This window comes from Marmota monax, unplaced genomic scaffold (assembly GCF_021218885.2).
Source record: "Marmota monax isolate L192 unplaced genomic scaffold, Marmota_monax_Labrador192_F-V1.1 WCK01_AAM20220418_F8-fsc00015, whole genome shotgun sequence".
NCBI lineage: Eukaryota > Metazoa > Chordata > Mammalia > Rodentia > Sciuridae > Marmota > Marmota monax.
In genome coordinates, this window is record NW_026692194.1 from 2,239,862 (window position 1) to 2,254,300 (window position 14,439).

The 14,439-nt window shown below is 38.9% G+C and overlaps 1 long non-coding RNA gene across 1 annotated transcript; it reads right to left on the reverse strand.

Moving 5' to 3' along the window:
* Nucleotides 1-403: 403 nt before the first annotated feature.
* LOC131423386 (uncharacterized) lies at nucleotides 404-3,048 on the reverse strand. The gene is made up of 4 exons (XR_009224873.1): nucleotides 2,660-3,048; nucleotides 2,276-2,340; nucleotides 1,978-2,116; nucleotides 404-500 (listed from the first exon to the last, which is right to left on the reverse strand). It is a non-coding gene; the product is annotated as an uncharacterized LOC131423386 (long non-coding RNA).
* Between the last annotated feature and the right edge of the window lie 11,391 nt (nucleotides 3,049-14,439).

Below are 14,439 nucleotides of genomic sequence, written 5' to 3' on the forward strand. Positions count from 1 at the left end.
ACAGCATAAAAACACTACGATTTCATGACCCCAATATGCTTCTCTCTCTGAAAGGGTAAAAAAAAAAATTAACACATGATCTTTTCACTGTTTGTTCCTTGCCATAAAAGGGGAGCTTCACCGGCAGAAAGCAGAGCATTCAACTTACAAAAAATTTAGGGAAAGAAGATCTTTCAGGGGATAATTCTTCCTTGAGTCAAACCCCTTCCACTCCTTCCCATTTTTTTTTTATCAGAAAATAAAGGATTTATTTTTTCCTCAAAGGGGGACCAGGCAGGATCGTGGCATCTCGGGTGCCTCACTGTGAGGATATGCTGTCTTTCCCATTAAATAATAAAATATGCTCTAGAGTCTCATGACTCCTCAGACCCGGGGGACATTAAACCAGGCTCATCAAGCACCACCCATGTGGAAAGATATGAATATATTTTACCTGATGCACACATATTTCCTCTGCAGCTGCCTGGGAAGCCTTGCTTCCTTATGGGCTCAGCTCACTCCTTCCCAAAGAAGACAAAAGGGAGGAAGAAAGGGGGAAAGAGAAAAGGATAGGTCTTATTCAAAATTGTGGGAAAAAGGCATTTGTAATACATGCAAAGATTCCAGCCTGAACGAGCATGTCAAATTCTTAATCAAAAAGCTCCTTTCTTATTTGAGGTATTATTTTGTTTTATTTTTACTTGTTAGATGAATTTTTACATAACTTTATTTGAGTTGCTGTAGGCTGAGCTGGTGGTCATTTCATGTTCTATTAATTGGGAATGATCAAATGTTTTCTATCATGATTTCATGTCTCATCTACTTTGGTCTGAAAGCACCCAAACCTTGCCCTGCTAGAGGACTTGTTGAGGCTTATATGTTGAAGCCAAGTAAAGATACAAATCATGAATTCCATTGCAACACCTACTAATTGTCAGATGTTTTTGTGGAAGACTCTAATTAAACCCCGTAGGAAAAGAACACCAAGCAGTGGAAAAAGAAAAATCAGTCACTTAAACAACTCTGCTGAGAGCTTCAAATAGACACAGAAAAACATCCTAAAAGTAGTGTTATTATTGTTGTTGTTGTTGTTGTTTTCCAGGCAAAGATAAGAAAAATCAGGAATAGAGAAATGTTGGGCTAGATAATCATATTCTAAGCATCTGAAAGGTAGCATCTATAAAAACTTTATGAGATGCGCTAAATTTATTCCAGACAAAATCTTCATCGACTGACTGCCTATTAGATTGTCTTTATTGTCTTTCTTTCTTTATAGAGCTGTCAAAGGAAGATTCCTCATGCTCAACCAATCATGGAAGATTCTTTAAAGACCCAAGAGAAGAAAGAGATTGGTACATCAACCTAATTCATGTAGATGAAAACCCCTCCTCCATTTCCACTGTTAACAGTCACCCAAAAAAAAAAGTCAAAAAGACAGTCTTTTCTGAGATGCTCCTTGACAGGACAAATGACAACCACCCCGAAACATAACATATACTTCTCAAAATAAGAAAAAGCACTAAACTTGTACCACAAAATCCTCATCACAAAATCCTCATGAGATCAGAGAATGCAGAAGTTCCTCTCGACTGAGACAAAATGTCTTTCTCACGGAGGCAAATGTTAAGAGACCTCAAAATCATACTTTGTGATTGAGATATGCCAGGATTCGGAAAGTCAACTCTCAAATTTTATACTCGTGGTGGGTGTGGTAGCACATGACTGTAATCCCAGTGGCTCTGGAGGTTAACACAGGGGAATTACAAACTTGAGGTCGGCTTCAGCAAATTTGCGAGGACCTAAGCAACTTTGTGAGAACCTCTCTTAAAATTTAAAAAAAGGGGGAGGGCAAGAATGTGGCTTAATGGTGAAGCACCTCTAGGGTCAATCCCTAGTACCTTAAAAACAATAAAAATTGTTATTCATGCCTCAACAACACTCACAAAAGTCACAGGGTCAAAGCCAAATCAAAGATACTCATCTCTTATGCTTTCCTACCTTGGACATGGCTGGGATGCCACAAGGTGTCTGAATGGAGAATTGGATCAAAGCAATCTTCTGGGTACCATTTCCCTGCTGCCTTGTCCAGCAGCAGAACAGTGTCCTGTGAACTTTTCTCATGCTACTCAACTTCCTTCTGAATGGGTACAAAACACCATATAACTTGGGTTTGCAAAATACTGTATGACTTGGGTCTTATCCATCTTCCCCATACCTGCATATGAGCTTTCTATATGGTTTTAAAACACACTGAGCTCTCCAGATCTGGATGGTCTCACCTTCCAGCCTGACCTACCTCACAATCATGGAAGTCCATTCTTTCCTTCTTCCCCCATCTTCATGGAAGAAAGCTCCCTCCTCCTGTGGTAGAATAACACTTGAGGTTCAGCTCATCAGGGCCAGCACCATCTGTCATTGAGCAATGGAATCCTCCTCTCTCTTCTAACACATTCCCTTCTGCATGTAACATCACAGATCTCTCACACAGTAACAACTTCACCCGTTCTCTCTAGGTTGTATTTCTTACCATATCTCTCACCCTACAAACCAATTATATTTAATAGTTTTTTGGAAATAAGTGGGTATGCCACAACAATCTAGCTATTATTCACTTTTTACTAATAGGGTTTTTGTTCAGGTCACCAATGCCCTTTATATACCACATCATAGAACTCCTTACCTTTCCCCTTTTAGCAATCTTCGTCTGGAGGTGGGAGGCTGGATACTTTACTCTCCTCTTCTGTTGTAAACTCTCTCCTTTGAAATCCACAAGTTCTTCTCTTTTATTTCTGCTTCTGTTCCTCTGGTTACCTGAATATAAATTAGGAGGCTTGGCGGTTATCAGATGATCTTCTTGCTTAGGAACCTAAAATGACCCTATATTTCTTCCCATTTGCCCCCTTTTCCACCCAGAACATTTGACAACCTATTACCATTCCCCATCTGTAACATTAACATCTCTTTCAAGGCTCTACCACATCTTTGTTGATGCCCCAAATCATTGTCACAGAGAACATAAATGCCATTTCACCAGTTTTAAATTCATAGAAGAATTTAAAGAGAGGTAAAGTAAATTTAAAGAGAGGTATAGAGAAGTAACATAACAGCCAATTATTTTTCTAAGAGCTCAAGTTGACAGGAGAAGGAAAGGAAGAAGAAAATCAAGTCAAACATTCTCTAGCCTTCAAGTTTTCATTTATCACAAGTTGGATAATAATTGTCCTCCCTAGTTTTTATTCTGAGTGAGCTTTTATACATCTCTTCCTCACACTCCCTTCTGAGGCATAGTGTAATTGCTTTGATTAGTTTATCTGTCAAAGTTTTCCCATCATCTCTCTTTGAACACCCAGTGAGTCTTCCCTGTGTACCATGAATTCATTAACAAATTGACCCTCAGGAAAGATAAAGAGTGTATGAAGGCATAGAAAAGACAAGAAAATGAGAATTCCTTGTAAAATATGGGCATTTTTATATCCAGCAGGACAAGTGGGGCAGGAAGCATGAGCATAAGACAAGACACCTGTTCCCAGTGTTGTTCACTGTCCCGTCTAGGGTCAAATATCCAGCACTATACAAGCTGTGAGCTTTCAGTGGACCTGTGCACACCTTTTCAAAATTTGGATTAAGGAGGGAGGTGTTTGGGTATAAAGAAGGAGGCCAGGTGGTCATCGAGTCATACCCTTCTCAAGAACCTAAAATGACTATTTCACACTGACTAAAGATGTTCAACAAATACATCTGGACTTTCTGCTTTAAATTTTAGGCATATCCCTGTGACTTCTGTTGGCCGATGAAATACAAGTGAAAATATAAGGTGGCACATTCATGTGGAAGCCATCAATGCCTCTGTGCAAGTCATTATATTCTCTGATTTGTCTTCTGCCATGGCCATCAGAAGCACTACAGAAGGGGTGCTCATCAGCAGGGGTCCCAAGGTGAGATAATGCAGAGGAAACCATCCCAGCCAACCTGCAAGGAATATGGAGTAGAGGCAAACTAGCATTTTTAAACACAGTGTATCTGGGTCTGTGTTGAATAGTACCCGTCCATCAAATCTAGCATCCTCAATCCCAACTAATTAGCCGTCTTGCTAGCTTTTGTATCCTTGTCTGTTAACATGCTCCAACATGAAGCACTCAGATGAAGGGAAGTGGATTCATTTTCTATTGCAGTGTAACAAATTACCATGAATTAGCAGCTTAAAAGAACACCATTTCAGGCGGATCAGGCCCGGTGGCCTGCCGGCGTGGTACACTCGTCACCCCAATTGGAGTAGGGGCAGAGCAGAGCCGCCGCCCGCGCCCGGAACAGGCCCAGTGACCTGCCGGCGTGGTAGTCACGACACCCCAATTGGAGTAGGGGCAGAGCAGAGCCGCCGCCCGCGCCTGCAAAGGAGGCAGACCGCCGCCCGACCCTGCAAGGGAGACTTTTAAACTATACAAGAGCAATATAAATATATAGGGGGAAAAAAATTTCAAAAACACAACAGTTTCACCAAGCAGAAAGAAATGCAAGCAGTATGAAAAGACAAGGAAAGAAAGGACCACAAGCAATGCAGGTCAACTCAACTTTAGAAGAGGTAATAGCTGCAGCAGATGGAATGGCAGATAAAGAATTCAGGATATACATGATTCAGATGATCTGGAGTATCAAGGAAGACATTAGACAGCAAAATCAGACAATGAAAGATCACTTCGACAATGAATTACACAAACAAATCCAGGAAGCAAAGGATCAACTATACAGGGAGATAGAGGTTATAAAAAACAAACAACAGAAATCCTAGAAATGCAGGAAGCAATAAACCAACTTAAAAACTCAATGGAGAATACTACCAGCAGAGTAGAACACTTAGAAGATAGAACATCAGACAATTAAGACAAAGTATTTCAACTTGAAAAGAACATAGACAGCTCAGCAAGACTGTTAAGAAACCATGAGCAGAACATCCAAGAAATATGGGATAACATTAAGAGACCAAATTTAAGAGTCATTGGGATACAGGAAGGTACAGAACTCCAAACCAAAGGAATGAGCAATCTATTCAATGAAATAATACGAGAAAACTTCCCAGACTTGAAGAATAAGACAGAATCCCAAATCATAGAAGCCTACAGGATGCCGAATGTGCAAAATCATAAGAGATCCACACCTAGACACATTATAATGAAGATGCCCAACATATAGAATAAGGAGAGAATTTTAAAAACTACAAGAGAAAGGAAGCAGATTACATTTAGGGGTAAGCCAATCAGGATAACAGCTGATCTTTCAACACAGACTCTGAAAGCTAGAAGATCCTGGAATAACATATTTCAAACACTGAAAGAAAATGGGTTCCAACCAAGAATTGTGTTTCCAGCGAAATTAAGCTTCAGGATGGAAGATGAAATTAAAACCTTCCACGATAAACAAAAGTTTAAAGAATTTACAGCTAGAAAACCATCTCTTCAAAACATCCTTGGCAAAACATTACAGGAAGAGGAAATGGAAAATAACAATGAAAACCAACAGTGGGAGGTAGGACAGTAAAGGGGGGAAAATAATCAAAGAGGAAAACAAACCATGTTTAGTAACAGAAATAAACAAATATGGCTGGAAGAACAACCCATATCTCAATAATAACCCTAAATGTTAATGGCTTAAACTCACCAATTAAGAGACACAGGCTAGTAGAATGGATCACAAAACAAGACCCAACAATATGCTGCCTACAGGAGACGCATCTGATAGGAAAAGACATACATAGGCTGAAGGTGAAAGGTTGGGAAAAATCATATCACTCATATGGACTTCGGAAACAAGCAGGAGTGTCCATACTCATATCAAATAAAATAGATTTCAAGCCAAAGTTAATCAAAAGGGATAAAGAGGGACACTACATACTGCTTAAGGGAACCATACACCAACAAGACATAACAATCATAAATATATATGCCCCAAACAATGGTGCAGCTATGTTCATCAAACAAACTCTTCTCAAGTTCAAGAGTCTAATAGACCAGCATACAATAATCATGGGAGACTTCAACACACCTCTCTCGCCACTGGACAGATCTTCCAAACAAAAGTTGAATAAGGAAACTATAGAACTCAATAACACAATTAATAACCTAGACTTAATTGACATATATAGAATATACCACCCAACATCAAGCAGTTACACTTTTTTCTCAGCAGCACATGGATCCTTCTCAAAAATAGATCATATATTATGTCACAGGGCAACTCTTAGACAATATAAAGGAGTAGAGATAATACCATGCATCCTATCTGATCATAATGGAATGGAACTGAAAATCAACGATAAAAGAAGGAAGGAAAAAGCATACATCAATTGGAGAATGAACAATAGGTTACTGAATGATCAATGGGTTATAGAAGACATCAAGGAGGAAATTAAAAAATTCTTAGAGATTAATGAAAACACACACACAACATATCAGAATCTATGGGACACATTGAAAGCAGTTCTAAGAGGAAAATTCATTGCTTGGAGTTCATTCCTTAAAAAAAGAAAAAACCAACAAATAAATGATCTCATACTTCATCTCAAAATCCTAGAAAAAGAAGAGCAAAACAACAGCAAAAGAAGTAGAAGGCAAGAAATAATTAAAATCAGAGCTGAAATTAATGAAATCGAAACAAAAGAAACAATTGAAAAAATTGACAAAACTAAAAGTTGGTTCTTTGAAAAAAATAAACAAAATCGACAGACCCTTAGCCATGCTAGCGAAGAGAAGAAGAGAGAGAACTCAAATTACTAGCATACGGGATGAAAAAGGCAATATCACAACAGACAATTCAGAAATATAGAAGATAATCAAAAATTATTTTGAATCCTTATACTCCAATAAATTAGAAGATAGTGAAGGCATCGATAAATTTCTTAAGTCATATGATCTGCCCAGATTGAGTCAGGAGGATATAGACAACCTAAACAGACCAATATCAATTGAGGAAATAGAAGAAACCATCAAAAGACTACCAACTAAGAAAAGCCCAGGACCGGATGGGTATACAGCAGAGTTTTACAAAACCTTTAAAGAGGAACTAATACCAATACTTTTCAAGCTACTTCAAGAAATAGAAAAAGAGGGAGAACTTCCAAATTCATTCTACGAGGCCAACATCACCCTGACACCTAAACCAGACAAAGACACTTCAAAGAAAGAAAACTACAGACCAATATCTCTAATGAACCTAGATGCAAAAATCCTCAATAAAATTCTGGTGAATCGGATACAAAAACATATCAAAAAAATTGTGCACCATGATCAAGTAGGATTCATCCCTGGGATGCAAGGCTGGTTCAATATACAGAAATCAATAAATGTTATTCACCACATCAATAGACTTAAAAATAAGAACCATATGATCATCTCGATAGATGCGGAAAAAGCATTGGACAAAGTACAGCATCCCTTTATGTTCAAAACTCTAGAAAAACTAGGGATAACAGGAACATACCTCAATATTGTAAAAGCAATCTATGCTAAGCCTCAGGCTAGCATCATACTGAATGGAGAAAAATTGAAGGCATTCCCTCTAAAATCTGGAACAAGACAGGGATGCCCTCTCTCACCACTTCTGTTCAACATAGATCTCGAAACACTGGCCAGAGCAATTAGACAGATGAAAGAAATTAAAGGCATAAAAATAGGAAAAGAAGAACTTAAATTATCACTATTTGCAGGTGACATGATTCTATACCTAGCAGACCCAAAAGGGTCTACAAAGAAACTATTAGAGCTAATAAATGAATTCAGCAAAGTGGCAGGATATAAAATCAACACGCATAAATCAAAGGCATTCCTTTATATCAGCGACAAATCCTCTGAAATGGAAATGAGGACAACCACTCCATTCACAATATCTTCAAAAAAAATAAAATACTTGGGAGTCAACCTAACAAAAGAGGTGAAAGACTTATACAATGAAAACTACAGAACCCTAAAGAGAGAAATAGAAGAAGATCTTAGAAGATGGAAAAATATACCCTGTTCATGGATAGGCAGAACTAACATCATCAAAATGGCGATATTACCAAAAGTTCTCTATAGGTTTAATGCAATGCCAATCAAAATCCCAAAGGCATTTCTTGTAGAAATAGAGAAAGCAATCATGAAATTCATATGGAAAAATAAAAGACCCAGAATAGCAAAAACAATGCTAAGCAGGAAGTGTGAATCAGGCGGTATAGCGATACCAGACTTCAAACTATACTACAGAGCAATAGTAACAAAAACAGCATGGTACTGGTACCAAAACAGGCGGGTGGACCAATGGTACAGAATAGAGGACACAGAAACCAATCCACAAAACTACAACTATCTTATATTTGATAAAGGGGCTAAAAACATGCAATGGAGGAAGGATAGCATCTTCAACAAATGGTGCTGGGAAAACTGGAAATCCATATGCAACAAAATGAAACTGAACCCCTTTCTCTCGCCATGCACAAAAGTTAATTCAAAATGGATCAAGGAGCTTGATATCAAATCAGAGACACGCCATCTGATAGAAGAAAAAGTTGGCTACGATCTACATACGGTGGGGTCGGGCTCCAAATTCCTCAATAGGACACCCATAGCACAAAAGTTAATAACTAGAATCAACAAATGGGACTTACTCAAACTAAAAAGTTTTTTCTCAGCAAAAGAAACAATAAGAGAGGTAAATAGGGATCCTACACCCTGGGAACAAATCTTTACTCCTCACACTTCAGATAGAGCCCTAATATCCAGAGTATACAAAGAACTCAAAAAATTAGACAATAAGAGAACAAACAACCCAATCAACAAATGGGCCAAGGACCTGAACAGGCACTTCTCAGAGGAGGACATACAGTCAATCAACAAGTACATGAAAAAATGCTCACCATCTCTAGCAGTCAGAGAAATGCAAATCAAAACCACCCTAAGATACTATCTCACTCCAGTAAGATTGGCAGCCATTATGAAGTCAAACAACAACAAGTGCTGGCGAGGATGTGGGGAAAAGGGTACACTTGTACATTGCTGGTGGGACTGCAAATTGGTGCAGCCAATTTGGAAAGCAGTATGGAGATTTCTTGGAAAGCTGGGAATGGAGCCACCATTTGACCCAGCTATTCCCCTTCTCGGTCTATTCCCTAAAGACCTAAAAAGAGCATGCTACAGGGACACTGCTACATCGATGTTCATAGCAGCACAATTCACAATAGCAAGACTGTGGAACCAACCTAGATTCCCTTCAATAGGGGAATGGATAAAAAAAAAAATGTGGCATTTATACACAATGGAGTATTACTCTGCATTAAAAAATGACAAAATCATAGAATTTGCAGGGAAATGGATGGCATTAGAGCAGATTATGCTAAGTGAAGCTAGCCAATCCCTAAAAAACAAATGCCAAATGTCTTCTTTGATATAAGGAGAGTAACTAAGAACAGAGTAGGGACGACGAGCAGGAGAAGAAGATTAACATTAAACAGGGATGAGAGGTGGGAGGGAAAGGGAGAGAGAAGGGAAATTGCATGGAAATGGAAGGAGACCCTCAGGGTTATACAAAAGTACATACAAGAGGAAGTGAGGGGAAAGGGAAAAATAATACAAGGGGGAGAAATGAATGTCAGTAGAGGGGGTAGAGAGAGAAGAGGGGAGGGGCGGGGGGATGGTAGAGGATAGGAAAGGCAGCAGAACACAACAGACACTAGTATGGCAATATGTAAATCAATGGATGTGTAACTGATGTAATTCTGCAATCTGTATATGGGGTAAAAATGGGAGTTCATAACCCACTTGAATCAAAGTGTGAAATATGATATATCAAGAAATTTGCAGTGTTTTGAACAACCAACAATAAAAAATTAAACAAAAAAAAAGAACACCATTTCGTATCTAGTTTCCGTGGGTCAGGAGTCCAAGCACACCCTAACTGGGTCCTGTGCTCAGGGACTCCCAAGCCAACAATGAAGGTGTCAGAGAGGCTATTGGGGGCGGGGGGCACACAAGGCACGGGTGAGAGAAAGAGGTGAGGACTGACCTCTGCATGAATATTGAAATGTGGGTTTCTGAGCATCCTAACTTCGAAGTAGAAATTGTGCTTTGAGTTTTTGTTTGTTTGTTTTGCTTTTGTTTCTCTGTCCTTAAAATATCTATTTGGGCTTTTATTGCTCAAAAGTAGAAAAGTCATAAGACTGAGTTTTATCCAGTGGTAGGGAAAATGGTTCCTTTGTGAACAGGCTTAAAGGGCGAATAGGGACAATCATAAGGTTGCTTTTAGGATTCTGCTCCATGAGTCCTGTTTGTCTTTGGAGATGTTCTTCTATGGCACAACTGTCTCTTCATGTGGTTGGGAATTCCATCAGGAATGCACCCCACCAAATAAATCTTCAAGAAATACTTGTTAATTTTAAAGTCCAAGTTCTTGGATTAGTAACAGTCTTATGAGCTTCATTGAGAACCAAGATATAGTATTTCCTTCTTTTCTTCTCTGAGGTGAAAGAAACAGGGCAGAGTTTAGCAACTCCACGCATGTGGGTGTGCACACACACACACCCTTAGGTCTTCTTGGAAGGAGGGAACTCAATTCCTAAAACTCCGTGTGAAGTCATTTTCTTCTCCTGCAGACAACTTCTGGATCTCTGATTCAAGCCTTGCTGAGCCTCTGTCTAGTGACCCAACTCTGAATCTAAACAAGAATTTCTGGGGAGGGAGATAAAAGGGGATTTCAAAGTAGGAATCAGAAATATTATACAAATATGCTAACTGTAAATGGCAATCTAGTTGACACATCTCAATAATTTCTTTAAGGAGTGAACAAAGAAAGGAAAGTTGGTGTCTCAGGTACCCATTGAATGTGTTGTACTGGGTTGTCTGGTATAAACAAAAAAGACCCATACCTATGATTGATTCAGTGGAAGAAATAAACAATAGGCTAATTCAGCACTCACAAATAATTTAAGAAGAAAGTATGTTTCAAAAAAATGTCACAAAGGAAATATATGCACACAAAGCCAGATTAAGTCATGGGTATGCATATGTATATGTGTTGTGTGTGTGTTGTATGTATCACCACACACATAGCTATAAACTCTTTTTATATGACCCCTTCCACATTCTATCTACTGTTGAAAACGAGGAAAAATCAACTAGTGAAATTATCCTTGTTTCTGAAATACAAATTTGTATTTCCAGTTGCAAATATGGCCATGTCCTCTGTTCTACTTTTGTATGGTGTGTACATTTGTTTGGTATTTTTTGGCAGCAAATCCCGACCACTTCATCTCAGAGACACTGCCACGTGTCATCATAAAAAGTAAACCCTATTGATTCTTTCATTAAATGGCACTCTAGAAAGGCACTTCCTGGTACAAGAATGCAGGCAGAGCTGGCCTCCAGAGCTGCCCATTCATGGGGCCTGCCTGAAGCTGGGGAAGATTTCCGGGAAACTCCTAACAGTGGCACTCACTTTGAGCAGAACCAAGCATCATCTATCAATCACATCTCCTTGCATTGAGAAGTCACAGCGGAAAAAAAAAGTGGAAAGTGATCTTGGATAAAGTAGGGGACTCATTGGAGAAGAAGAACTAAGGGGCAGATTTATGTGTTTTATGAATTATCAGGAAAAAAATCCCTTGAAGTGGAGCTGATAAAATGACACAGGTCATGCTGTTATGGGAGAGGAATGAGTCTGAGGTATGAGAAAGAGAAGAATGTATTATGCATATTAATGTTCCCATTAGAAGTCCTCAAATGTGCCTCTCTTATATTGGAGCCTCAAAGGAACTTGTGTCGCAAACTGGACTTGAGCAGGCTCCCTGGTGAATCACAGTCTTCTAAAGGATGATAAATTACTGTCTTCCAGGAAAAGAAATAAACTTCAAAGGGAACATTTCCCAAGGATTTAGAGGTTAAATAGCAATAAAAATTAATTAAATGAAAAATGTTTACAAAGTCTTGATCCAGGAAGAAACCATGTCTTTATAATTTGTCATTTACTAAAATGAAACTAAAACTTAGCCAATGGATTGAGGAAAGGAAGTTAGGAAACTGACCACGCTGGGCATGTGATAGGTCTTTATTCCATCTGAGTGCCTGCCATGATGTCGTACCAAGGTCATGTGCTGAATGTGTAGGGTAGAGAACAGAAATAAATAATGAAGGAGTTACACAAAGAAAGAACTGCTATAAGGATGCACTTTTCCATTTAATTCTCCCTCCACAACTATAAATAGGCTCTTTTATTATCCTCATCTGATAGGTGGGGAAACCAAGACTCAAGGAGGATAAAGAACTCACCCAAGATCAAGTACATATCAATTGTTGGGACCAAGTCCAGGGCTCATCTTAGCCCAACTCCAGAGACGATGCTTTCCATCGTAACAGCACACTGTGAATCTGAGTTGCACGAGACTTTCAGTTTCAGTGGGACTGGAACAAGGACAGTGAAAAGGAAGGGTCACAGACGAGGTGAAGTATTGGTAATGAACAAAGGAGAGTGAATGCCAGATTCCTCAAATATGCTGTAATCATGATGCATCCCTGCCATTGCACAGACTGATTCCTCTGGAAGGAAAGCCTTCCTGTTTTCTTCCTTCCAACCCCTGCCTTCATCATGCAAGTGGACACTCCATGGCCTTTCTCCAGTATCACTCCTTCTGTGGATGCTTCTCAACTACAGTATGTTGTATCACAGAGCAGGCTTTGGATATCTCTGTCATTCAACCAAGACTATCTCTTCAGGGAAGAACACATATATAGGTTATTCTTATTTAAATTGCCCTAGCTCTTACCATAGTATTAGCACAAAACAAGCATCAATAAAATAAATTAATAACTAACTAAGAGCACACGAAAATTTCATTTTATAATGAAACAACTAATCTTTGCAAACAAAAGTAACATGAGAAGTAAAATCCAAAAATAGCACTTAGGGTCAGATCATACAAGTTCTCTTAGTCCATTTTCTGATGCTAGAACAAAGCACCTGAGACTAGGTAATTTATTATGAACATAAATTTTTTGGTTTATGAGGCTAAAAATTCTAAGAGCGTGGTGCCAGCATCTGATGAGAACATGTGTCAGTCCATGGAGGAAGGTGAAAGGGTGAGGGAGACAGATGAAAGACAGACAGAAGCAAGAGAAGCCACACCCATAGTAACTCACCACCCTTGTGATGACAGTATTAATCCACTCATTCATCCCTCATGACCTAATCACCTCCACCTCTTAACATGGCTACAGGGGGTATTAGATGGCCAACAAAAGAACTTTGAGGAACATATAACAGAGGACATTCAAGTCACAACAGTGGGGAGACTGTTTAGATGTTAGTCCCAAGAAATACCACGCTCTGCAGTATTTGATGAGGTAGACCTTGACTACACCATGGCTGAGAAGGAGATAACCAATAAAGAGCTCAGATCACTAGTGCTAAAATTAAGTTGACTTTACCCTTTCATGAGATTATACATAAGGAGAGTGGACTTGAACGTCACCCAGTCCTAGGTTCAAATCCTAAATATAGATATTTTTAATAGGTGGATAAAATAGATAATTTAGGAGAAGGTATTGTTTATTATATTAATTACCCTTTTGATCTTCATAACTATGAAAACTGTTCTATTATTATCTTTATTCTACAGAAAGGTTAAATGACTGGTCACTCAGCCAGCAAATGGAGGAGGCTGGACTAGATCCCTGGCAATCTCTCTTCTGAGCTAAGGATCTCTACCATGGTATTATGCTGTTACCTCGGCACCTCTAAGGCATCTCAAACTTAATATTCCCAAAAGATAACCCGAAATTTCTCCCATACCTCAAACTTACTTCTTTGTAGCCTGTACCATCCCAGTAAATATTGCCATGACCTACCAATTGCCGAAATAAACAAAAAACAAGTTAAACTCCTCACTCATTCTTTTTTTTCCATTTTTTAAAAATTTGTTTTAATTAGTTACACATGACAGTACAATGATCTTGACATATCATACATTTGAATCAGATGGGATATAATTTCTCTTTTTCTGGGTATACAGGTTGCAGAATTATATTGGTCATGCAGTCACGTATATACCCACAGCAATAATAATGTCTATTTTATATCACCCCATTTCCTACCTAACCACCAGCAAGCTCTGTCAGTCTAAAATGCAACCTCAACCTAACTGCAAATCCTCTAAAGCCCTATCAATCCCAATGGCTTCCAGATTATTCACCCCTTTCCTTGCCCAGTACAATCTATTCTTGACATAACAGCCAAAGCAATAGTCTAAAAATTGTAATAAGTCATATCACACTTCTCTGGGTCCTGACCAGTGGCATTTGATCTTTTCATTCCCTATCATGTTCTGCTTTTCATAACTGGTTTCTCATTAGTGAAGTCACAGCTACTGTCACCTCCTGTGAGAGACCTTCCTTGACCACTGTGTTCCCCTGCAGGAACTAGCTATTACATCTCATAATCTCCTTTAGA